The 25,994-nt window shown below is 41.4% G+C and overlaps 1 protein-coding gene across 3 annotated transcripts in view; it reads right to left on the bottom strand.

Annotated features, from left to right (window-relative positions):
• Positions 1-25,994, bottom strand: part of LOC137335163 (transcription factor MafB-like) — a 289,042-nt gene that overhangs the window by 250,119 nt on the left and 12,929 nt on the right. For 2 of the 3 annotated variants that reach the window (XR_010966350.1, XR_010966349.1), the window contains exon 3: positions 23,490-23,543. The gene's annotated coding sequence lies outside the window, so the exon portion shown is untranslated. Of the gene's footprint in view, positions 1-20,397; positions 21,068-23,489; positions 23,544-25,994 lie in introns of those variants that run through there. The other variant, XR_010966351.1, reaches the window with a different exon arrangement.

The following is a 25,994-nucleotide window of genomic DNA, read 5'->3' as shown; positions in this document are numbered from 1 at the left end:
AGAAGGTTGGTAACCAGAGGACACTGATTTAAGGTGATTGGCAAAAGAACCAGAGGCGACATGAGAAAAAAACATTTACGCAGCGAGTTGTTATGATCTGCCTGAAAGGGTAGTGGAAGCAGATTCAATAGTAACTTTCAAAAGGGAATTGGATAAATACTTGAAGGGAAAAAAATTGCAGGGCTATAGGGAAAGAGCAAAGGAGTGAGATTAATTGGATCATTCTATAATTCTATGGTTCCATGATTCAGGTCTGTAGATCTGTGCTATAAAAGCTAAACCACTTTATATTTGGGAGCCGTGCTAACAGCATATTATTCAGGTGGGGAATTTTGAGGGATGTTGCATAAGATTTGTTTATTCACGAAAGAGTGTTTTATCAAAGTGCTAAAATTGAAGAGTGTGTTGCAAGGGTGTGTTATAGTGAGGGCATGTTACAGAAAGAGGGTTATATTAAGGAGTATGGGAAGTACCTGAGGACATACAGGTTAGTGCATGGCAAAAATGAAACTCCACCACAAGCCTGTAAACAAACTCAAAACAGCTTTCAAAGGTACAGATCATAATGCAGCTCGACAACACACCCACAAATATATGCATCACACATCATGGTAGCACCCTATACAAAAAGCCTAAATATGGGAGACTCTGTGCCATTTTTTAGATTAAGTAAAACGTATCATCACTCTAACCCCACTCCGTATTTCATTTCCAAACTCTGACAATTCATTATGTCTAGTGACAGGAATGCTCAACTAAAAACTCAAAAAATGGCTGCAACCAGTTTTTAAGAAGATAAAGCCTCACATAATACAACAGCCAGGCATGCACCAGAAAGTGCCTTTGAGAAAAATAATACATCTTGAAAGGCTTTTTAGCAGCTTATTTCTTTTATATGTAACTTCTTTGGGGATAAATACTGAAAAAGAACACCTGTAACTGTGACTCTCATCTTAAAGGTTTTCGGCCTCAAGTTTGTGTGGGAAAAGTAATGTTGGATTAATTGGTACTGGCAGACTCCCATCCTAATTGATTTGATTGGTTCTGACTGTCTGAGGTCCTGCCCTTCAACTAAACGATTGATTAATAGTGACAACCTCCAAACCCAGAGAATAAAAATGATCTTTCTTGTGGAAGATTGACTGAACTAAGACATGGGTTGAAACACTAACTGTTTGCATAAAATGCTGATTGTTGGCCTGTGTGTAGTGTATATCAGAGATTATTACAGATAAAGGTGTGAATTATATCATAAAGTACTGTAGTGAGGGACAAGTATATATGGAGATTATTATTTTAGGGTCATGGTTATATGAGAGAGTATTTTAGTTAGAAATATGTTTACAGAGACATTTATGTTAAGGGAGACATTGGCTCAGCCAGAGTTTAGCCAGTCAGGAGCAGTGCCCTACAGACTAGAGGAGTTACAGATTTATTCCTTAGTCTGTGCTGAGTTAGCTGATCTCCACTGGGCAGTGGTGAGGTGCTACAATTGATCTCAGCATCCCTGCGTTAGGGAGGGGGAAATCATTCAGGGTTCCTAATCCTAATCACTACCCAATGACCCCCTCTAGAAGTGCACATGCATGCACCTCGGATGAGAACAGGACCAGGCTAGGCTCCAACATTCCCCCATCTCATACAGTTAAACAGTCTTCCAGCATTCAGGGACCAAAAATCAAGCCCGCTTTGCTGTCATAACAATGGTGGTGTGGGACTTCTTCTTTGCTAGGTAGTTACGTGCCTGACCCTATCAGAATCCCCGCTTTCAGGCAATTTATATAAAAATACATAGATGTTACAACACAGAAACAGGCCATTCAGCCCAACCAGTCTGCCGGTGTTTACCCTCCACACGAGCAAATAGTTCTAATCATTTATACCCATCTTGTTCCTATATCCCTCCAACCCCGTTTCCTACATCCACCTATCCAATCTAATTTTGAATGTTGCCATAGTTTCTGCCTTAGCCACTAAACCTGGAAGTGAATTCCACAGCTTCACAACACTCTGTTTGAAGAGATTTCTCCTGCCCTTTTTCCAAATCTCCTACATTTAATCTTATCAATCTATGTCCCCTCATTCTTGAGGCCTCAACTACTGGAAAAAGTCCCACCTCTATCTACCCTGTCCCATCTTTTCATAATTTTAAATGCTTCTATTATATCGTCCGGTAATTTACGTTGATCTAATGAAAAAGAATCCAATTTATCAAGCCTTTCTTCGTATTTGTATTTCCTCATACCAGGCAGTATTTAATGAATCTGCATTGTACCTTCTCTATAGCCCAATACTGCAAACAGTACTCTAACTGAGGTCTTAAGGTCTTATTTAGCTTTCATATTCCATATCTCTCGAGATAAAACCTAGAATTTTTTTTACAGCCTTTAATTTAAATAAAGTAGGCAAGTACCTGAACTGGTAGAGATACAACTAGGGTGCCTTCTAGGTCTGCGGGGGGGTGGAAATAGAGGCGTAGGGCAGCCACTGGAGAATAGTGCTGGCAAAAAAAGAGGATTGCTGAAAAATGGGGCCTCTTCCAGTAAGGTCACTTTCCTTACAACAGCCAATTAATCTGAAACTGGCCTTTCATAATCTGGTGGGCCCCACTCCCGCCTTTCTGAAAGCACTGTATGTCTGCCCGCCAAGAAACTCCACAGGGTAGAAACGTGGTGTAAGTGGGTCCCACCTCAATTTCCACCTACGCCCACTGCTATCACACCCCAGATGCCCGGTGAACAGTGCAGTTTTATAGGTGCCACAGTGTCAAGTCTCACATGTAAATAGTTGTCAGTTGGATAAGGAATTGGAGGCTGGACCAATGTCTTTGGAGCTGTAGCCCAGCAAGGACCCAAAGCCTTCAAAAGAGGAGAGGAGAGAAAATTGAAATTGAAAAACAGTTAGAAAGATGTTAAAGAGGGGCTGTTTTATATGCATTATGTGGTAGTAACGGAACTGTGAGCATTGCATATTATGTGAAAGGTTACTACACTGCAGTACAAGATGGGTGGATTGGTCTTCAGAAGCAGAACTCAGGCTGCCAGCCGCGCCATGTGAGTTTTACAGCACTCAGAAGCTTGACCAAAATGATCAACTTCTGAATCTATCACCCACTGGATACGTGATCAGGTTCACGAAGAATATGAACATTCATATCCAGCAGCAGACAGCCTGCGATCCCTCCACAATCCTAGAATGAGCACCCCATGAGATTTCATCAAAGAAATGTGATGGTGCCACCTTTCTCAGTGGATGCACACCAAGATGACTAACTATGGACAACACTGGTGTGAGAAGCTGCAGCATAGTTTTAAGTGTTGAGATCACATGGCTTTCGGGTGGGATGGGGAGTGTATATATAGTGATCCACAAGGTATTCTAGTTACGTGGGATGGGCTGGATGGACCAGAGGGTCTTTTCTTGTCTGACATTGTTCCTATGTTCGTAAGTGGGTATATATTTAATACATTAATCGAATTGCGTCTCAAACTTGTGCTAACCACGGATGGCAGTATGGAAAAGGGAAATGCTGTACCAATTAAGTATTTTACCTGCTTCAAGTACTCCCAACTGTATGCACCCCTTATACTCCCCGACATCAGCATGTCATTTCTATTTTTCCACTGGCTATCCCATTGCATCTGGGTGAGATTCTCCAGTCAATGTCATTTACTTCTAAATTATAGGTGGCTGTTTTGCTTTTGTCCCACATTTACTTGGCACTGGATTGAGAAACTCCCCTCACTTTTCCAAACCCATTTACCTTAACAGCCATCAAACTCAGAAGGCTTTTTATCCCACTGGGATGGATTCAAACTCTGGGCCTGTATCTGAACAGACAGTGTTCTAAGCCACAGTGCACTCAGTTCCCCCCATCAGAGCAGAGATTGCTATTTCCATCTGTCTGCAACAGCCAAGCTCCCTGTGGTGACAGGACTGTGTACAAGGCCACTATGCTGCTCAGATCACCATCAGAGAGCAGAGACCATCTCCTCTGGCTAGACTGTATTTAAACCCAAGTTCCAAATAATGTTCTAATTCACAAACCACCATGTCCCTTTACACAACACTTTCAATGAAACAAAAGTTGATTCCTGGAATTAGTGCAATACACAACTTGTGCCTAAACCACATGATTAATAGTTTCATTCTGGAGTGACTGTGTGGTTGGTGTAATGAAAATTTGGATAATGAGTCTTTTATAAATGGCACTTTTTAAACTAGTTGTACATCTTAGGCCGAAAAGATGACTGCATGGTGACATCGCTGTGCTCTAAGCACCTCATTTCTTCATGGCCAAATAGAGCTATTCCATGAGATGCGATACAGATCAAGCCCACTAGCACAGATACAGTTAAGAACATTAGAAATTGTAGAATGAGGAAAGGCCATTCAGCCTATCTATCCCATTCCTTCCACAGACAACATAAAATTCACCATATTCTAGACTATACTTAGCCATATAATCTTCTCAGGAAAAAAACACAAAGTGTCTACCTAGAACATAAGAACATACCTGCTCCCTTCCCATGCTAATTTGAGAAATATTCCAGAATATCTATTTAACGTTATATCCTACATCATTCATCCTTGTTTGATTGCATCCCCTGGCATAGCCTTGGCTCAGTGGTAGTACTCTTGCCTCTGAATCAGATAAGTGATGGGTTCAAGTCCCAGTTCATGAAACTTAGGAACAAATCTAGGCTAACACTTCAGTGCAGTGCTGAGGGAGTGCTTTTGGATGAGATGTTAAACCAAGACCTTTCCTGCCCTCTGAGGTGGATGTAAAAGATCCCTATTCAAAGAGAGGACGAGTGCTCCTGGTGTTCTAACCAATATTTATCTCTCAACCAACATTAGTGTTAACAGCGCTAACATTGCAGCTTTGGAACCTTACTGTGTGCAAATTGACTGTCACATTTCTCCATGTTACAACAGTGACTACACCTCATACGTACTTCAGTGGTGCAAAGATGCTTTGGGACGTCCTTGGGTTGTGAAAGGTGCTTTGGAAATGAAAGTTCTTTCTTTCTATGGCACCTTGCAGTAATTAGTGTAAATGAAGCAACTTCTGCTTTCGTTCAGCTGCACATGGACGCCAGGGAGAAACGTCATTGAGGGATTTACAAGAAAGAAAACATGTAATGCTTCCAAGCTACAGGAGGAATGGGCATGTGATTATTGATTGCTCCTAATACACATTCTTCCCTCATACATTCCATGACAATGACTGTATGACTGTATAAGCAGGAAGAGTTTGCTGCATACTGATTAAAAGAACATTTAAGATAGCTTGCTAAGCACGGTACATTAATGGGCTGCAACTCTGCAGCATGGAGTGGTTAGATGCAAGGCTTCCAAACTATGATTTCTCACAGGATGAGTTCGCAACCCCAACCAGCGGTGCGAAGTGTGTTGGATGGATGACGAACACGCAGTTGCTCTTGTGCACCTCCGAGTACAACTCAAGAGTAAAGGAGGCAGATGACTGGGAGTAGTTCATCTGCTCCTTCTCTTATATGGAAAACAATGATTAATGTGGGAGGGGGTTGGGGACATGGAGGTTGGGCTGTGCAAGGCTCAAAGAGGGGAAGAAATTATATAAATTTAAAAATGCAAGCTCAACACGCTACTTCTTAAGAGCTAAACAAGCTCGAATTTGTGTACATAGGCAATGAGATATTCCAAGCATGTGATTTTTCATTTGCATGGGGGAATGGCAATATCCCAATGTCTTTGTTTTAATGAGATATCATATGTGCCAAACACCATTACAGGTTCCATAATTCCCAGTGAATATAGATTATCAAGGTCTGTACTCGCAGCAGTCTTGGGTCTGCTTTCACTGGGAAATATACACTGCTTCAAGTCTCTTAGGAAAGAACTCTCAAAGTCCCCATGGATTTATTAGCAGAGTACAAGAAAAGAACATTACTGTGTTCTGTAATCGGCTGGGTTTCTTTTCTACATGAGGAGACCATGTGTGACCTGAGAAGAAATTTTGCAAGCGTTTCCTTCTTCCCCCCACCATAACAGTCAAGGCTCTCTTCAATTCATGTGCATGTACTGCAATGCAAACGTATCTGAGTGCGGCCGTGGAAGAGTGCAAAAGCACAGCTGGTCCCCTTCCATCTGTCACTGAGATTCCACCCAGTTGTGAGACGAAGAGTATAATAAGGAATATTAAGAAGAGTGATTGAAGAGAATTGCTGGAACTGACAGGTTAGGGAGCTTCATGCATATTGATGAGGAACTAAAAAAAAAATCCATAATTCAGTTAATCTTTTAACTTGTCATTAAAGAAGCAACGTCTGAATTATCGGGGATTTTAACCTCACTCTCATTTCTGTAATTTAACACAGCACAGTTAGGAAATCAGATAAAGCACAAATATCCTGGTCACCTTAGTCTTATCACTCTCTCTCTCTTTCTGCTTTGTTTTTGCAGTATTCCCTGGTTGCTGGATCACGTTCCCTTTTTCAGCTTAACATAGCTAAGATGAACGATGGAAAGTGAGATTTGATGATCTGGGCAGGCAAGGGCTAGGCTGGATTTTGGAGGGGGGGGGGGGGAAGCGGGGTTTGCTTGCAGATAGAGCTGTCACATCCATTTGCAAATCCCAGTGAGGATTTTGTGAACTATGACTCGAGTTCAAATCAGCTCTCTGCCAATGATGTAGAATTTACGGTACCATAAAGAAAGTGTTGTTCAACAGATGTTATTTAGCTCCGTGGAATAACATTGTTCTGTCTGTGGCTTTTATGACCACACCTGTGGTGTAAGTGGAGGATGCACAGCAGGGAACAGCGTGATATACAAATTCTTGCACGAACAAGGAAGACCTGGCAACTCACAAAGGATGAGACCGTGAGTGACTTATGAAGGTTGAACGTGTGAGTAGAATAAACAAAGTCCCTCTTTCTCTCATAGCAGTGGTTGCCCGCTCGGTAATTTTCTCTTTGTACAAGTTTCCACTTGTGGGGAAGTCCAAAACCAGGGGCCATAAATATAAGATAGTCACTAATAAATCCAATAGGGAATTCGGGAGAAACTTCTTTACCCAGAGAGTGGTTAGAATGTGGAACTCACTACCACAAGGAGTAGTTGAGGCGAATAGCATAGATGCATTTAAGGGGAAGCTAGATAAACACATGAGGGAGAAAGGAATAGAAGGTTATGCTGGTAAGGTTAGATGAAGAGGGGTGGGAGGAGGCGCGTGTGAAACATAAACACCAGCATGGACCAATTGGGCCGAATGGCCTGTTGTTGTACTGTACAATCTATGTAATTCTATGTAAGTAAAAGATAGCAGAGCAGATTTGTATGTTTATTGGCGCCTGGGGCTATTCAATCACCTGGGCACACCGAATACATGAAAATTGGGCTGGGAAGAGTGCACACCCAAAAGAAACCTGCCTGATTTTCTATCCATTTACATTAGTGGGCAAAAAATCAAGCAGGCCCTGTTAGGGGTGCGGTTCTCCTCCCCAGCTGATTTTCCTTTATTTGTTGAGCCCAGGCCCAAGCACAGGAAACTCTGCCTCTCACAAACTAGTTTACACAACAGTCACTATGATCTGGACAAGTGATTTGTTGTTGCTGGTCGCATGGATTTGGTCAGAAACCAGCACTTGCACAGCCTCCAAAAACAATTTTAGGCAAAATTGCGGCACTGGGCAGCAAGTCAGGTCACATATGATAAGGGTAGAAACCTGCAGGATCTGTCGCAGGATGTCACCCCACACCAAGCCACATGAGGAAGAAAGGAATAGAAGGATATGCTGATAGGGTTTGATGAAGCGGGGTGGGAGGAGGCTCATGTAGAGCATAAACATCAGCACAGACCAGTTGAGCCGAATGGCCTGTTTCTGTGCTGTAAATTCTATGTATAAAAGACTTAGTCCAACTTCTTTCTGGTGTCATGCTGAAACTAGCATAAAAATAGGTGAAATATGGAAAGTATGTACTGGGTATGACAATTAATCTAATGGTTGATCCTGACCAATTCATACAGAAGTGATGCCATCAGGAGTTGCGGTATCAGGTCCATTCATTGGGTAAACTGTGGATGTAACAAGTGTGTGTGCCATGTGTTCTGTTTAAGCTATGGGTGTAAAAATTATTTTTACAAAAACATGTTTAAAAGTTGCTAAACACTACATAAGAACAGTTGGACTTACCAGCAGATTTGTCGGCTTACCAGAGAATTCATGTAACGTGGTCTATCAATTTCATTAGAGACTATATTGTTGTCATGTCAACCTTCCATAGTACACAATTTTATGTAGCTTGTAGATGGTTTAGTGACAGTTGTTGGAGATGAAATTGATGGAACAGATTTAATGGTCATATATGGAAGGAAAATTCTGCCATGATAATATGGAGATCTGCTTTAAATGCTAATAACTCTTTTGGTGCCACTCCAGTCATGACCTTATAGAGCCCTTACACATCTCTCCAATACTTTTTTTATATGAATGTAATTCTTAATTACTTTCCAGATTGAGCCATAAACTAGAAAAAGCAGTCGACGTCATTAAAAAAGTACATTATCTGATGTTCCAATACAATTCCAACTTTTCTCCCCATTTCAAATCTGTAATGTAGAGAACGGACTGTGTATAGAGTTTTTGGATAGAAACAGGCCATGACACTGGTGTATTGCTAGGTACTAGTGCTCTCAAGAGCACTGCCAGGTGTCAGCCTGGGTTCAGTGGTAGCACTCTCGCCTCTGAATCAGAAGGTTATGGATTCAAGCCTCATTCCAGAGACTTGAACAATACTGAGGGAGTACTCCATAAGAAGATAAGAAATAGGAGCAGGAGCGGGCCATTGTCAGAGGTGCTGTCTTTCGGAAGATATGATAAACTGCAGCCCTGCCTTCTCCCTCAGGTGGACATAAAAGATCCCATGGTACTATTTGAAGAAGAACAGGGAATTTGTCTTAAAACACCAAAAGATTATCTGATCATTTATGTGACTAGAGAAGCTGGGATTGTTCTCTCTACTTAGAGCAGAGATAGTTAAGGGGAGATTTAATAGAGGTGTTCAAAATTATGAGGGGTTTTGATAGAGTAAAGAGAGAGAAACTGTTTCCACTGGCAAGAGGATTGGTAACCAGAGGACACAGATTTAAGGTAATTGGCAAAAGAACCAGAGGGGAGATGAGGAGAATTTTTTTTGTGCAACACAATTATGATCTGAAATGCAATGCCTGGAAAGGGTGGTGGAAGCAGATTCAATAGAAACTTTCGAAAAGGAATTGAATAAATACTTGAACTGGAAAAATTTGCAGGGCTATGGGGAAAGAACAGGGGTGTGGGACTAATTGGATTGCTCTTTCAAAGAGCCGGCACAGGCACGCTGGACCGAATGGCCTCCTTCTGTGCTGTAAAATTCCATGATTCTATGATTTATCTCATTGCTGTTTGTGAATGCTTCCTGTGTGCACATTAGCTGGTGTATTTCCCTACATTATAACAGTGACTACACTTCAAAAGTACTTCATAGGCTGTGAAGGGCTTTGGGATGTCATGAAAGGCTATATAAATGCAAGTTCCTTCTTTCAAAATATTCAGCAGATGATATTCAAGGGGTTTGGGGGCCACTCGCATGATATAAATATATTTAATTCTAACAGTCAAGATCTAAGCAAATATAGAGGAGTAATTTAAACCAAGTTAAAATCATTAAGCATCAGCTACAACAGTAAGGTAGCTGAGAGTGATCCTTTTTCTGGGAAAAGAAAAAACATCAAAGTGCCACATAAAGCAGCATTATCCACTTGCCGCATTGTCTATATTCCCGCATTGTCTGTATTTCGATGCACAGTCTGTGTCTGTGTTTGAATGTGTTTTGTTTCAGCAGATCATTACTTCTTGTATCTTACAATGTGACATTTCAAATAACATTAAAATGAAGGAAAAGTGTATCCCCCTGAGGACAGGGCACAGAATAGAGCAACAGGCTGAAACGTCCAGATGTTTCCAGCATTGCTGGTGCCTCACCTTCCTGTTAATCCCAAGATAAATAGCAGCTTCGTTATATATCCATCTCGAGGGGGGTGACTTTACAAATTAGAAAAATAAATACTTACTCCAGCTCAAGTATCTCTCTCTGGCGTTTTGTGATTTTTGATTGTCAAACAGCTAAATATGCTAAGATACTTCCTTTTCACAAGACTGAGGGTCAGTAAGCCTTTCACCTCCCCACAGTTAGAGCTAGTCGCAGTATCCTGCTAGATGTCTTTGTAATGACTGCAGATTGATTTTAGATCCACGTGTCATGGGCAGATAAAGTTGTGTTTGTTTATCTCTCTTGATGTGACTAATAAAAGGAGCTGGGGCCCAGCCATCCTTTAATAGAACACTCCTGCACAATTTACACTTACTCCTGTAGGACCTGTTTGGAACACCCAAGATACTGTGATTTTTTTTGTGCTTGATCTCTACTTCTGCTCTCTCTACAGGCTGACACTCCCAGTGCAGTACTGAGGGAGTGCTGCACTGTTAGAGGTTCCGTCTTTCGGATGAGATGTTAACCGAGGCCTCGTCTGCCCTCTCGGGTGTATGTAAATGATCCCATGGCACTAGTTCGACGAAGAGCAGGGGAGCTCTCCCATGTGTCCTGGCCAATACTTATCCCTCAACCAACGTTACTAAAACAGATGATCTGATCATTGTGGGACCTTGCTGTGTGAAAATTGAGTGTCGTGTTTCCTACATTACAACAGTGACTACACTTCAATAGTACTTCATTGGCTGTAAAGTGCTTTGGGGCGTCCTGAGGTCGTGAAAGACGCTATATAAATGCAAGTCTTTCTTTCTTTCTTTGCAACTATTGTATGGAGCCGAGTTTGCAATCCTACTTAATTAACAAAGAAAATAAGCAAAATATTGAGAAGTATAAAAGGACTGAAAGCTGTAAGCCACTCAGGGAGAAGCACTGCGCTTCTAGGAGAAGCCTACATTTCTGTCGTCAAATCAACAAGGCTGACACGCGACACGTCTTGTGATAGAATGGAATAGAAAGTGTAGAACTGAGGAGGGAAGAAGCGCATCACAACAGACCAGGGTCAAATCTGAACTATGCACAAGTTTGTTAATCTAACCCAGACTTTCCCAGATTCATTTTAATATGTATGCTTGATTTTTAATTCCGTCTTGCTCTTATCTGGGACAATTGGTCCTACATAAGGAAAAAGAGAAACAGCTTGCTTTTATATCGACACCATCAGCAATAGCATAGCTACTCCTGATATATGCAGATGGTAATGGAACAGTCACTGCTATTATAAGTCACTTTTACGTCGAAGGAGAGCAGCTGGCTAGTAGCACTGTTTTCCAATTGTCGGCTGCATTCCTAAGAATAAAAGTTGAACCCAGGCCTTACGTTGTAGAAAACTAAACACGAGGAGCTGGTCCCATGCATTTGCAGCTTAAAGCATCTGGGTCCATATTTTGCATCAGAGCCCAACCGTACTACAGAGACTCGCATCCAACAGAAAGAGAGCGACATATGGAGATTGCTCTCCCGAAGACAGCAATATTTCTTAAGGTAAATAAAAAATGACTGATAGATCATTATCCTGTTATATACACAATCCATAATGACACAATCAGTCCTGTTATAGATACAGGCAGTACTGAGGCATGTTATACACACAAGTCAGCACTGGGCCAGTCAGTCCTGTTATACACACAGTCAACACTGGAACAGTCAGTCCTGTTATACACATAGTCAGTGCTGGGACAGTCAGTCCTGTTATACGCACAGTCAGTACTAGCACAGTCAGTCCTGTTATACACACAGTCAGTGCTGGGACAGTCAGTCCTGTTATACACACAGTCAGTGCTGGGACAGTAAGTCCTGTTATACACACTGTCAGTACTAGCAGTCTGTCCTATGATACACACAGCCAGTCCTCTTAGACATATGGTCAGTACTGGTACAGTCAATTTTGTTATAGACACCACCATTGCTGGGACAATCAGTCCTCTTATTCACACAATCAGTACTGGGACAGTCAGTTCTGTTTTTTTAATTCATTTATGGGATGTGGGCATCGCTGGCAAGGCCAGCATTTATTGCCCGTCCCCAATAAAGGATATAGACATGATCAGGCATCGCACTGCCAGTTCAGTTATTAGCAACTTTATTGTTTGCCCCAATTTATTGGAAGCAGTTTTCCAGTGTGATTCAGCGATGCTGCTCTCAGAGTTTCAGCTGATACGTTTTCTTCAAACAAAAATCAGAGAGCTTTATATGCTTTACATCGACAGGTCTGCTATTCAGAACATGAAACCTTTTCCTCTGACAGCGTGCACTTGATTTGACGTGCTGTTAGATGTTGCTATCAGCACGGTTCCAAAAGAGAAAAAAAAGCACATTTTTAACCTTATTTTAGTAACAGTATTGACAGTTTAGAGATGGAAAATTTAGGTTAGCATAGACCTTGCATTCCAATTCCAATTTGAATCCTCAGCATATATGAACACACCCATTGCACATTATTAAATGACGACAGATGTGCACTTTCAGGGAGAGAGGTTGTCCACCAGTGTGAAGGTGGAGGCATTCGTGACATCATCAGCTCTGATAGTCCTTACTGGGCATTATGTTCCTTCCTCCTGTGTCACTATTCTCTTGAGGCTGGATAAGGAATGCTTAGCAGCATGCTCATGCACGGGAATGCATCATGCTAAATATGGCTTTTTTTAAGTGTTTTTTTTCCTCTTTTTTTAACCTGAAATCTGCACATTCATCAGTTAGGGCTCTTCAGTTCAGTAGCCAGTTCAGTAGGGAATGTGGATATATTTAGCACAACCATTGAACAGCATCCTGTAATTTCCTAAATATCGTCATAAAAATCTGATGGAATTTACTGCTTATTCCATGCAAACCTATAAACTGTATACTTGCCTCCGAAGAAATTATAAGGAATATATTCCATGTAATAGCTTGATAAGGATAACTAATTGGCTGAATAAATGTTAAAGATGAATATTCCAATCAAATAATTGTTTTCACCCATCTCCTCCAGGCATTAGTTAATCGATCCTGTGCCCCATATCAATCCCCTGAAAGTATCCGTTTAAAACGGTGCACTGATAATGAAATTTCTCATGTCACCCAGCCCTGATATATATTACACTAATCAAAATATACTACCGGGCGTTGGCAGGGTGTAAAAGGAATTGTAAAAGATGTGATTCACAGTGTTTCAATTTGGGTAATCACATGTAAGTTATAGCCTATCATGGGTAAATGTATTGGTTGGGCTTTATTAAATTGTTAGGTGCTCAGAGTTAATTGAAAAAAGTTATCTGATATAATAATTTAAGATGGTTAGATATCTAGTTAAAAAGAACCCCAATCACATCCTATGGATTAACCCTGTGAGGTCAAAAGCATAATCGCTGCACCAGCGTCAATCAATATGACAAGCAATAACCTTCTTAGATTGCAAATAGGAGATTACATTTGGAGTAATGGAGACAGCAGAGGCACATGCTTGGAAAGTATCACTGAGGCAATGTGAAGTGCAGGAGATACAGCAGGCCCTGAAAAAGGAGTCACTTCCCGATATGTATCATTGCATATTAGGCACAGCACTGCACCATCAGCAAGCTGGCGTTTACAGACTTGGTAGAGGTCAGGGATGGGTCTAGGCTAATATCGTTAGCCTATGTTTGCTAAAGTGTATGCAGGAAAGAGCAGCAATCTTGCAAATAATGGCTAGAGCTCCCCCGATGGATTAGTGGTAAAGTACATAGACCTGTGTGGTACTGAACCATACAGACCAGGAAGGTCCCAGGTTCAATCCCTGCAGTTGCAATTTGCCTCCTTTTATCCAAATTCAACCTTCTTTCCAAATCTTTGTTGGTGCGTTCTTTTTTTACTTTCTGCCTGTTGAGGCAAGTTGGCTTCTGCATGCATCTGCTCATGGTGCACTCCCAAGTCATTGCACGAAGATACCTTTAGAGCAGCACCTGTCTCGCTCTTTTCTACTGCCTCTATTATGTTTGTGAGTGCCTTTCGGTCTACAGTAGCTGATCTCAGGGAGGCAATGAGAGTGCTACAATTAATCCCAAGAGGAGGAGTGGAAAAAAAATCAGCCAGGGTTTCTGCTCCTCATCGTTATCCAGTAACCCTATGCATGTATGAACATTAAGTGAGGACAGGTCAAGATTAGTTGTGATGCCCCCCCAGCAAGAGCCTTCTGGAGAAAACTGGAGTCAAAGAATACAGCACTAAAAACACATCAGAGAGACTGTTATTTTCAGTGACTCCACTCCCTTCTGATACACCTGTTTTGCTTAAAAGTTGAGCTTCGAGTGGAACAACCTGCCACACTGGTGGTCGATCAGTAGTGCCCCTATCCAACATGGTTCCCACCCAACATGCACCTGAGGCTACCCAATTCACATCTTGCACTGTGAGGTATTAAATTATCCACTTAATGCATGTGATCCATGTTTGTTTCTCTTGCCAAAACACAGCAGCAGGTTTACATTAAAGCCCTTACACAAGGATAGCTGGTTAGACAATTTAGGCCTGATTGGTGCCAACTCTCTGCTTCGTGCCAATTCTGACGTCGAATGGGAGAGGGCTGCAAATTCAACACAGAATGAGAAAGTAGAGCTTGAGAATGGGCGGGCTAGGGCTACATAAAGTAAAGCAATTAAACGGAGGAACATTTGCACCAGGAACTGCAAAATTCATTTCAGATTTTCTTTGAAGAAAGTCACTGAGAGAAAATAATTTAAAACGATATATTTTTTTAAAAATCTGCCTTGGTCACGAAAGGGTTAACATGCATAACTTTCCCCTTTCACAGGGTTTTTTGCTGCACTGCCTTTAATGGGAGTTCATCCGTCTGCAGTATTTGCAACACGTATAAAGAACAATTTGCCTCGATGCTGTGTTCTGATGCTGTCCAAGTTGACAGCAGCATTTTGGCAGCCTTGCACCAATTAGAAAACGAATTTAATTTTTATTGTACTGACAGAGTTCCCCCCCCCCAACCCACTCCCTCCTCAATGATAAAAAGTTTCTTTGTAGTTTCGTATCAAGGCCTTGGCAAATAATCTGTTGGTTTCTCAGGCAAACTAAATCCAATCTGGAGCACCTTGTTAATATAAAAAAAGTTTACTGCTTTCTTGTGAATATTTTTCTTGTTTTCTCTTGAGGTTTCTGCTTGTCCTCGAATAAAGATTATACAAATTACAATGGGATTTATGATTCATTCGTTTAATTTATCAAATGGCAATGCAGATTCTAACCTCATCGCTAGAAATCAGGTGAATGCGGCTCAGGAAACTGGCAAGCCATTTGGATCTGGCCTAAACCCACCGGTTACTGATGTGGCAGTCATGCACAGCAGTATTTGCTAACCCCACTGCCACTCCCCAGAAATCAGCCTCCAGGGTCATCCACAGCCTAAGTACTCAGTAAAGTTCCTTCACTGCCTAATTACCACAATGCGTTATGTATACTGTACCATATGCACTGAATACCATGAATATAACATATGCCAATGTATTGTAATTAGAGAACCGTTGCGACAGAAAATAAATAAAAGCTAAAATGCATTTTGATGTGGCATTAAAGAATTATTGCAATGAAGTCACGCTTAATGCATCACATGAAATTCTTCTGCCGACTATTTACACAGTTTAAAATAAACGGGTTAACCCTCTCTGGTAAAATAGTGGAAAGAGGAATTTGTATGAACGTTAACAATAATATCGGACAGCATGATTTCGGCTCCCATGGTATTAAACCAGTCAATAAGTGACATTTACTGCAATCTTTTGCATGGAGTTCCATCCAGTATTATAAGCCTAGCACCATGGGGCAGTGTGCATTTAAGGGCCACCTCCATCACAATTTGTTGGACATGAGCTTGTCTCCCATGATCCTGTACAGGCACTGGGTGTCATTTTGACTTTGTGCGATAGTGTAAACACAGATTCGAATCTATTTATCGAAGTCAATGGAAACAAAAAACTGGGAGACATGTAAAAAGGGGCTATTGATTTGCTATCACTCGTTTTACACTATCGCAGAAAGTCAAAATTAGCCCCAATGAGTTCACAATCGTGGGATGCGTGGTGAGGAGGGTGAGTTTAAAAAAAAACAAAGTGCTTCTCTAGAGAGAGGTGAAAGATGGCGGCTGAGCCAACTCACACTGCTTTTACAGATCTTCTGGTAGTTGGTTGTGAGCAATGCAGTCTGAAGCCCAGAAGCAGGTCAACTGCCTGGCTTTTCAGTTAGATAACCGTGCATAACACACTGGAGGGAGGGAGGGAAGAAAGTGAGTGAGGTGAGTGAGTGGACAGAAAATAATTAACAACAGGGGCGAGAATAGAAATAAAACAATTTAAACACGTTTAAAATTCAGCATGTGCAGCGAGATCACTCAGGAGTAGGATTATTATGTTACGAGTGTAAGCAGTGCGATTGAATATGACATTTGATCCCAGAAGGTCAGGGGGTGAAGCTGCATTATGTCCAGTACATGGCTGAAGGCCTTTGAAAGGCTTTCCATTTATCTCCATCTTTCTCCCGAATCAAAAGAGTTGTGAAGTGCTTGAAACGCAGATGTGATCAATGTGAAAATCTTGGCCCAGCTAATATTTTCAGTAAGCCCTGCGAACACGCCGCGGAAATAATGCAATGAATGGCGTAACAAGTAAAAAAACAACATTCGACCGAAGCACGTCTGGTGAATTTTGCGTTAACAGATAAGCATTGAGTAAACACTTGGGTAATTTCAGGTTGAAGGTGTTAATAATTGAACATTTGACAATATAGTAAATATAATCATTGCAGCCCTGATTACAATCGCGATTCTATGCAATGTGCAAATAAAAGAGATCAGAGCGATAAGGGTTAAAAAGCTGCTGGTAGCCAAACTTTTAATGCAGGCTTCTTGCTGCGTGCTGTGCCGGACAAGCCTGAGCCAGTCTGAGTCCCAGCAATCACCTTACAGCAAAGCAGAGGAACCTGTTTTACTGGTTCGGCTGACCGACCCTGCATTATGGTGTACAGTATCAGCGGCTGGGCCTAAAAGACAAGCTGGGAGGAGTAGGAAGACTCGAAGGTATAAACAGTAATTATCAATGTCAGGCTGCCATATCCAGCGCCTCCCTTAAACCCTGTAATTTGCTGAAAGCTGAGAGAAGGTCCACTTCTCCGTCACTACCAACACACCCCCACCCCAACAATAAATGCTGCATGAGACTAACATTTACCCTTTGACCAGCTGTCTCAGAAAACCATTTGAAGCATCAAAAAAAAAATCAAAGCAATCTTTTATCTATCAATTTAGATGGGCGACTGAAATATAAGTAATCCTTTCGGAGGTCAATCGTTCTTTTTTCCTTTAGATTTAAGGTCGCTTTGCAAAGGTTTGCATTTTTAACCCAACAAAAATTTATGAGCAAAATGCCTTTTGGTCAAAACATTTGGCAATGTCTGGAGGAGTTTTTCTATATCCTGAGCAGAGCAGTTAACTCCAATGTTGTGTTTGGGATATTCAGCAAAGGAAAATTCTTTGGCACAAAATTCCAGTATCTTTTTGCATTTGTTTGCTTCATGATCATATCTTTAACAATTCAAGTGATTTGTATATAAGACCTATAAGAATCAAATAGATGTCTTTCAATTGATACCCTACAGTACATTTGAGATTTATATTATTATTCAACCTCGGGATGTGGGTGTCACTGGCAAGGCCGGCATTTATTGCCCATCCCTAGTTGCCCTGAGGTAGCAGTTTGATACAACTGAGTAGCTTGCTAAGCCACTTCCGGGGGCAGTTAAGAGACTGAAATCACATATAGGCCAGACCGGGTAAGGACATTAGTGAACCAGTTGGTTTTTTTTTAAACAACAATCCAACAGTTTACTGGTCACTTTTACTGATACCAGCTTTTTATTTCCAGCTTTTTTTCAAAGTCAATTCAAAATTCTCAAACTGCCACAATAGGATTTGATCTCTCTGGATTATTAATCATATTACTAGACCAGTAACATAACCACTACACTACCGTACCCTAGCAGTTTACATAACATGTCAGTGAAGGTGACTTATAATATCATTATTAGATTAATTAGTCGGGGTGCAGTGAGGAAGCTGCTTGCATGATGCCCAAGCTTCGTTGCGTCAAGCAAGCCTTATTAAGTAACTGGATGTGCTTCCCTTGCATGGTGCAGCCACTTTAAACCTGAGAGGCTTGGTGGCAGCCAGCTAATCTGCTCCTAGCACTTTCACACCCGTCTGTGAAAAGTGACACGGGTAGTTCTTTCAGATGACTTACGGAACAGCACCGGTAAACTGATATGCTAAACCTGTCTTTCTTCACAATATACATATCAGTGAGGATTATTGACGCAGCATTAACTGTACATACTGGAACACACTCCACTTGAAATGCCCCCCAAAACTGTACCTGCATGCACATCAGCTGCTGCCTCCCAAAGTACAATGATCATTTTACACAGTTATCAACAGAATGCATTTTATATTTCTTAACCTTTTTCAATGCTGCTTCCTAAAATAATTCCCCCAAAAGATTGCTCTGAGCATTACTGTCTGCTACTAACCCATACTTTGCGTTTATGCAGGTTCAACATTGTATTGTAACAGATGGTTCATTTTTAATGTTTTAAAACAAAACACTTACCAATGTACCCATTTAAAAATGAAACAGTTACAAAGAATTATTGACTTTAATATCCTGAGTTGTTTTTTTCCCTTGGCTTGGCAATTTTTTTTAAAAATTAACTATTAAATGAGCATGACTTCATCAGGGAAAAGAAAGAAAGAACTTGCATTTATATATCGCCTTTCACGACCTCAGGGTGTCCCAGAGCACTTTACTGTGAAGTACTTTTGAAGTGCAGTCACTGTTGTAATGTTGGGAAACGCGGTAGCTAATTTACGCACAGCAAGGCCCCACAAACAGCAATGTGATAATGCCCAGATAATCTGTTTTTAGTGATGTTGGTTGATGGATAAATGTTAGCCTGAACTCCACTGCTCTTCTTTGAAATATGGTCATGGGATCTTTTACGTCCACCAAGAGAGGACAGACGAGGCCTCCCTCAGTGCTAGATTTTGTGCTCAAGTCTCTGGATTGGGACTCAAACCCACAACCAATTGCCTCAGAGGCGAGAGTGAACTAGTTCAGAGGAGATGTTGAACCCTGTCGCATGTTGAGGCTGAATTAACTTCATTGCAGATAGCCATCAACCCAACGTCAACTGAGAAGTGCAGCTGACGCAGTTTCACAGTTCTCCTGTCATTGGCCATATTTCTAAGTATGAATGATTTGACCTGCAGCAAAGTGACAAAATTGTGGGTCCACAAATCTGCTGTCAGACGAGGACCTCCTGGAGTAAACTGGATGTGTGGAGCCATCCCGCGGGCCTGCATCTCTGGCAGTCTCTGACCACCGTGCATCACTCTCTCCCTTGGATTTTGCCATCATGTGCCAGACTCCTCTGATGCTGCAGGTTTTCACTCCTTTGACATACAGGAGACTGGCACCTGGTGACAAAATATAAGGGAGAGAACAGTACATGTAGGGCGATCTCCAAAGACAGAAGCAGTAAAAAAAAGTTCCTAATGTGTGTTTATGCATGTTTATATGTTTGCCAGTATGTGTGTACTTGTGTGTTCCCATTTGTGTGTATATGTATGCGTCTATACATTTGGGTGCATGCATGTTTATGTGCTGCATATGCCTACGAGTGTCTGTATTCGTATATATGCTTGCGTATGTATGTGTTCTTGTATGCACGTATGCTTATGTGTATATGTGTTTGTATGCATATATGTCTGGTTTTATGTATGTTTACACGCATGTATGTCAGTGCTCACTGACAGTTTCAGTAACTCTGCCAAGTTAGTTTCCCTAAATGATGTCACCAGTGCTCACCAATTAAATAGCAAGTTATTTTTTAATTAGGGATATTATAATTAATGCCGGTGTCAGCCTTGGCTCAGTGGTAGCACTCTCATCTCTGGGTCAGAAGTTCATGACCCCACTCCAGAAACTTGAGCATTTAATCTAGGCTGACACTTCAATGCAGTACTGAGGGAGTGCTGCATTGTCAGAGGTGCAGTCTTTCGGATGAGATGTTAAACCAAGGTCTCACCCTGCGTGAGGCCCCCGTCTGCCCTTTCAGATGGACGTAAAAGATCCCATGGCACTATTTGAAAAAATGCAGGGGAGTTCCCCCTGGTGTCCTGGCCAATATTTATCCCTCAACCAACATCACTAAAAACAGGTTAACTGGGCATTAGCTCAATGCTGTTTGTGGGACCTTGCTGTGCGCAAATTGGCTGCCAAGTGTCCCAACATTACAACAGTGACTGCACTTCAAAAGTACTTCATTGGCTATAAAGCACTTTGGGACGTCCTGAGATGGTGAAAGGTGCTACAAAAATGCAATAATTCTTTTCAACCTTTTGACTTTTTAAAGGGGTTCTTGATGATGAGATTCTGCCTTTAAACGCGTCTAAATCTCTGTAAATCAAATCTTGCTCTTTGCGCTGTACATCACACTGCGCTAATCACTTGGTCAATATGTTCTGGGACTGGACAAGCCCTTGCTCCTCACAATTTTCCAGATGTCATAAGGGCCTGTAACGGAAGAATTGCCGTTGCAACGTTAACAATTCAGGACCTCACGGGAAAGCTGCGGGGTTTTTCTGAGCAGCAACGTGACACCTGCTGGTTGTGATCTTTAACAGAGCCACGATTATCAGAGTTGAGGACCTCAGCAAGCAGGAAATGAGCCACTTGACCCGTCTAGGAAATGAACTGGTTAACAGTCTACGTGAACTGATCAGCAACTTCTGGATGGCTTGAAAACCATCCTGGAAACTCCATTTAACCGACACTGAGGTGCCAGTCACTGTGGAAGCAGCAAACAAAAGGCAAATGCTCGAAATCCAAAATAAAAACCCAAAGTGATGGAAATGGGCAGAAAGATAGATCTTCCTCTTCAAATGCTGACTGATCGGCTGCACATTTCCAGCATTTTCTGCTCGCTATGATAAAAGAGATACACGTCAGCAGAGCAGCAACACTTAGCTCAGGCAGTCCCTCTGCTGCCTTTCCCCCTCTCGCCATCCCCCTTCCCCCACCCTCCGATCCCTAAACCAGAAAACAAGCTTAGTGGACATCACCAACAGAGTCAATGTCATCGAATCTGGCATAAGGTCAGGAAATGTTTCTATCTTGTGGAAAAAATGAGGCAAAAACTGGCCTTCATTCGCCAGGCATGTGAAATCGTGGGTGAAGTCCACACAGTAGACACATTTGTCACTCATGCAAAAGAAACAACACAAAAAAAGAATTTGCATTTGCACCTTTTCACTTCCTCACGACGTCCCAGAGCACTTTACAAGCAATGGGTTGCTTTTGAAAAGTCAGCAGTGAAATAAATTCACAGGCAGAGCAGTTCTAGGCGCAGAGAAGACTCAAACGTCACCTGCTGCCTTTTAATGCACTTCAGGAAGCCTCTCTCTGGAGAGCCTCAATCTCCTCCATTAACGCTAGCATCCAGCCAACGTTTTCACTCCTATAGAGCTTCTCCTTCAGATGTGGGTCTTCTTCGGAGAGTCTTGTGCGAGTGTGCCCAAGTCTTGCTCCTCATCTGAAATGATGATAACCATCCTCTTCTCAGCGTTTAGGGGAAGTGTTCATCAATTAGTGTCAACTTATAGGTGACATGTGTGCAGGCCTTTTACACAAGGACAAAAATTGCAACATGGCCCATTATAAATGTATCTGCCTTACACCACTTACTAAATGTAATTGGTGTAAACATATGTCGGAAACTGTCTACAACAGGTTTGATTTACATAGCGCTGCTGCTTCTGGGTGTAATTCTAGATGTCATCAAAAACTTCACTGGTGCTTGCAAAATCACCCCTAAAATCATCTTAACCCACTGAGCACTGTAAGTACATGAACCTCTCTTCTCTCATTTAAAATTTACAAAGATTGTTCTCCCCAAATGTATAATGATGGATGACATGGAGTAGAATTAGAGAAACAAGGAACATTGCCTCATCCGTGGTATTTAATGAATAAACTGAAAAGCAGGAGAGAAAAAAAGCCTTCATCGTTTCAATGAATAATTTGGAGCTGAGATACAACAGTTGCCCTCACAGTGTTAAAACTTCGAGCTACCTCTTATGGATTGTTTTTGCCTATTCAGATTTATTTAACTGCAGTCACTGTTGCCGACGACAGGATGGATGTGAGCCTGTCTGCGAAATATGCAGAATGCAGAAAGCTCATGAATTTATTCGAGTTTTAATGCAAGAGGATTGCATTTTTCAGTCTTCTCATAAAATTAACAATTTGATCATTAAATCAGATGACATTCAGAGTCATTTTCAGAAGTGTGTGTGTGTCAGTTTTATAAATCCCGCTGGAATGAAGGAAAATGGAAATTAGAACCGACAAATTGCATATTTTCTGGAGTATGTTTTGCCTGAATTCTTTGTAATTGGAGTTGCCTGTTTTATTTTACTGGGATATTTTCCATTGCATTTGCTCAAGAAGGATCCAGTAAGCATCCTATGTGGCTTTTTTGTGTGTGTATGCATTGAAATTGAGCTCAGTAACTTCTATAACTGATTTCAAAATGGACGTTGAGTTCCCCCCATGTCACATTGCAATTGCACTATCATCAAATGGACATCATATGATCAACTTCAATCATCCAACATGTCAGGTAACCCACAATCCAATACTCAACTCTTAACCCTTACCCTGCTGCATGGATAAGGGCTCTGTACAGTACTGACTTTAATCATAACTCTGATGAATGAAGAGGGATTCTCACACCATGATTTTTGCGACTAACGTTTTAAGAAGTGTCCAAAGATGAATTTACTTATCATGCTGCTAATCCTATTTTTTTCCCCAGAATAAACTTGTTTTTGTTCATCAGCTGCTTTCTGCGAAATGTGGGGCAGTGATAAGCTGTTCTAAAGTGGGCAAGTATAGTGTGTTTGATTGAGAGATAGGAGAAGAAATCATTCTCCACACGAGATCCCTTTCTGATTGGTATCTGCAGGCGTGCCGGATGCTGGAGAATATTACAGACTCACCTCACCGTCTGCATTTATTGATCTGTTTAAATGGAGAGCTTTTAACTTGTAAAAACACTGTTTAACCTGTTTGATCTGTTTTACTTTATAATATAATAACGCATTCATTTTACACAAGATAGCTCTCGTTAGCCAAGACCAGCTCCTCTGCACTGAGATTCTGTCACAATGCAGTGTTGTGGCAACATGAAAGGCTGCATATATTTACTCCCACGTGAAATGGGTTTTTTTTTGTTCCTCTTTTCTATACAGAAGACAACCATTACTTTAACAAAAAAAATAAATTCCAAAATTATTTCTGGAACACTAAATTACCCGATTCTGAAGCAAATGAAAAGCATTTTACCTTGTGTGCGGCATGGAGCGCAGTGGCTGTTTTCTGGTGCATTTCATTGGGAATCTGTGTGAATGTAAGATATAAAATCAAAAGGTAGATTACATTTACTTACAGGTGATCCTGTTGAACGAAAGTACATCAAGGACAAATGGATGATGGAACACACCAATCAATGAATCAATACATCAGTATTAATAACTCGAGAATAATCAATCGGGCCAGTATTCCGGAGGTTGAAAGTGTACAACACATAAAACAGCCTACGCACTTCTTTAATTAGATCTTATGAGTCTAATATCATTATCCCCTCACTGGAGTTTTTCTTGATTTTTTTGTTGGATCAATTTGTGTAAATGTCAAGGCGAGAAGATGTTAGCGTTAAAGAATTTCTTAGAAATTGCAGGGGTTTTTTTGAACATCAAGCACTCCTGGGTCAGCCCCAGCAGAATCCAGCTGCAGAGCAAAACTCTTCCACTCTGCCCCAACAATCTACAGAAGCCTCTGCCTCAGAAGAGCAACCCCTACTGTGCAAGTGTGGTATTTCATTTCCCACGATAGGCATCTCTGTGGCCTCCTCTGTGAGTGGGTTTGGCAATTGGTGCTGAATTGTGGGCTGTTTTACGCTGCAAATTGGCCACCACAAGAAACTCGGCTGAGGCTGTCTATATTGCAATTCACCCAAGGCCTTTTTTTTAAGGTAGCAGAGAGAATAGACTTTCATCCCATCAGTCTGGGCTGGATTGGACCTCAGGATCCAGAGTTAAAAGGACAGCGTGTAAGCCCAAAATATCACCCAATCCCTCAATTGTGGTGATTTTAGATGCCTTTATCTACTCAGATCTAAATAGCAATCTTTGTGAATTGTGTATGGTGTCATCTTAACAGCCAAAAAAAAGAACTCTGTCCCATTTTGGTTTCAAACCACCATTTACTGTCTCTTATTAAAACATGTTTCTTGGCCCAATTCCACATGACCTGTCATCTTACTGAAACAAACAGCCTGTTGCAAAGTTGTGAGAGGTTTTTTTTTAATAGGACAGAGATAACTCTTTTCTGTTGTTTATTGCAATGAGTCAGTTGTACCTCCCATATAATAAAAAACTAACAAAAGCAAGATCCTATCAGCCTCACTCTGCTGATTTCTCTCTGTTTGCTCCCGCTTCCCCATCCCATGCACAGAGGATGACAGGTGAGTTAGTGCCATTGGCTTCCTTCAAAATGGTCTGACTCAAATGTTTTTTTCACTGGTGCATTGTTCAGTTAAAGTCATTTCGAATTTGGACTCTTAATTCCCCCATCCTTGTCTTTCAGACTGTAGTGACCTCCTTCCCCGTACTGCCCCATTTTAAGGGTTCAGAAAGGCAGATTCATCACCACCACCTTCTCAAGGGCAACTAGGGATGGGCAAAAGATGCTGGCCTTGCTAGTGATGCCCACATCCCAGGAATTAATTTTTAAATATTTGCTGACATGCCTATGGGTTTTGCCAATTGCAGTTTATGCTACCTGATACTAGGGCATTGATTCCCTGAAGTTTGCCCCTCTTTGCAACATGCTAACTACTGAAGACCAATGCTATAATGACAGAATAATTCCAGCATTGTTATCAAATCAGATGAATGCATTCGATACTTTTTTTTTCCGCAGCATGTGCAGAAAAGAAAACTTTGTGCGTTCATTAAAAAATGTCATTAATGGTCTTATCGGGTGAAACGACTGGTTTTGTGATGAAAGCAATTTGTAAGCAAGGCTTGAGAGATCATTTTACATGAATGCAGCATTGCGTGGCGGTATGGGAAGAGAACGAATACTTCCTTTCTGAGGGGTGGGGAGGGGGGATAATGAATGGTTGCTTGAACTCAGAATGCATCATAACCGTGCACAAATCATCTCTTGCAGTCTAAAACGGTAGTAAGAACTTGATATGACTGGAGTCACATTGAAAGATTTTATGTTGCGATGCCACAATATTCAGAATGTGAACTTTTGTTCACTATTAGGGTAAGTGATTTGATTTAGTGCAACATCCCACAACAAACCCTGTGAATTTCGACACGCAACCAAATGCAGCACAACGTGCTGTGCAGGTACTGCAAATTTTTCCACATGAAGTCCCAAAGGCAGTGCGAATGCCATTACTGAGTGAATCTGAGCAATAGCAAATTACTTGCTGCAAAAAATAAAATCACTTGCCCTACCCGTTAACAAAAAATCACAACTGCATTCACACAGACATGCACATACACTATGAATATTAGCCAACAGCAGTGAGCAGAGCTAAATATCATAAAGTGATATAAAATTGCTGTCAATCTTCACAGGTACATGGACCAGTATTTTTTTTTAATTTGCTGGATATGGAATCATAGAATTATACAGCACAGAAAGAGGCCATTCGTCCCATCGTGTCTGCGCCGGCTCTTTGATAGGCTATCCAATTAGTCCCACTCCCCTGCTCTTTCCGCGTAACCCTGCATGTTTCTCCTTTTCAAGTATATATCCAATTCTCTTTTG

Source organism: Heptranchias perlo, chromosome 19 (genome assembly GCF_035084215.1).
Source record: "Heptranchias perlo isolate sHepPer1 chromosome 19, sHepPer1.hap1, whole genome shotgun sequence".
Taxonomy (NCBI): domain Eukaryota; kingdom Metazoa; phylum Chordata; class Chondrichthyes; order Hexanchiformes; family Hexanchidae; genus Heptranchias; species Heptranchias perlo.
The sequence above is the reverse complement of the archived record's forward strand: the minus strand, read 5'-3'. Positions and strand labels throughout refer to the sequence as shown.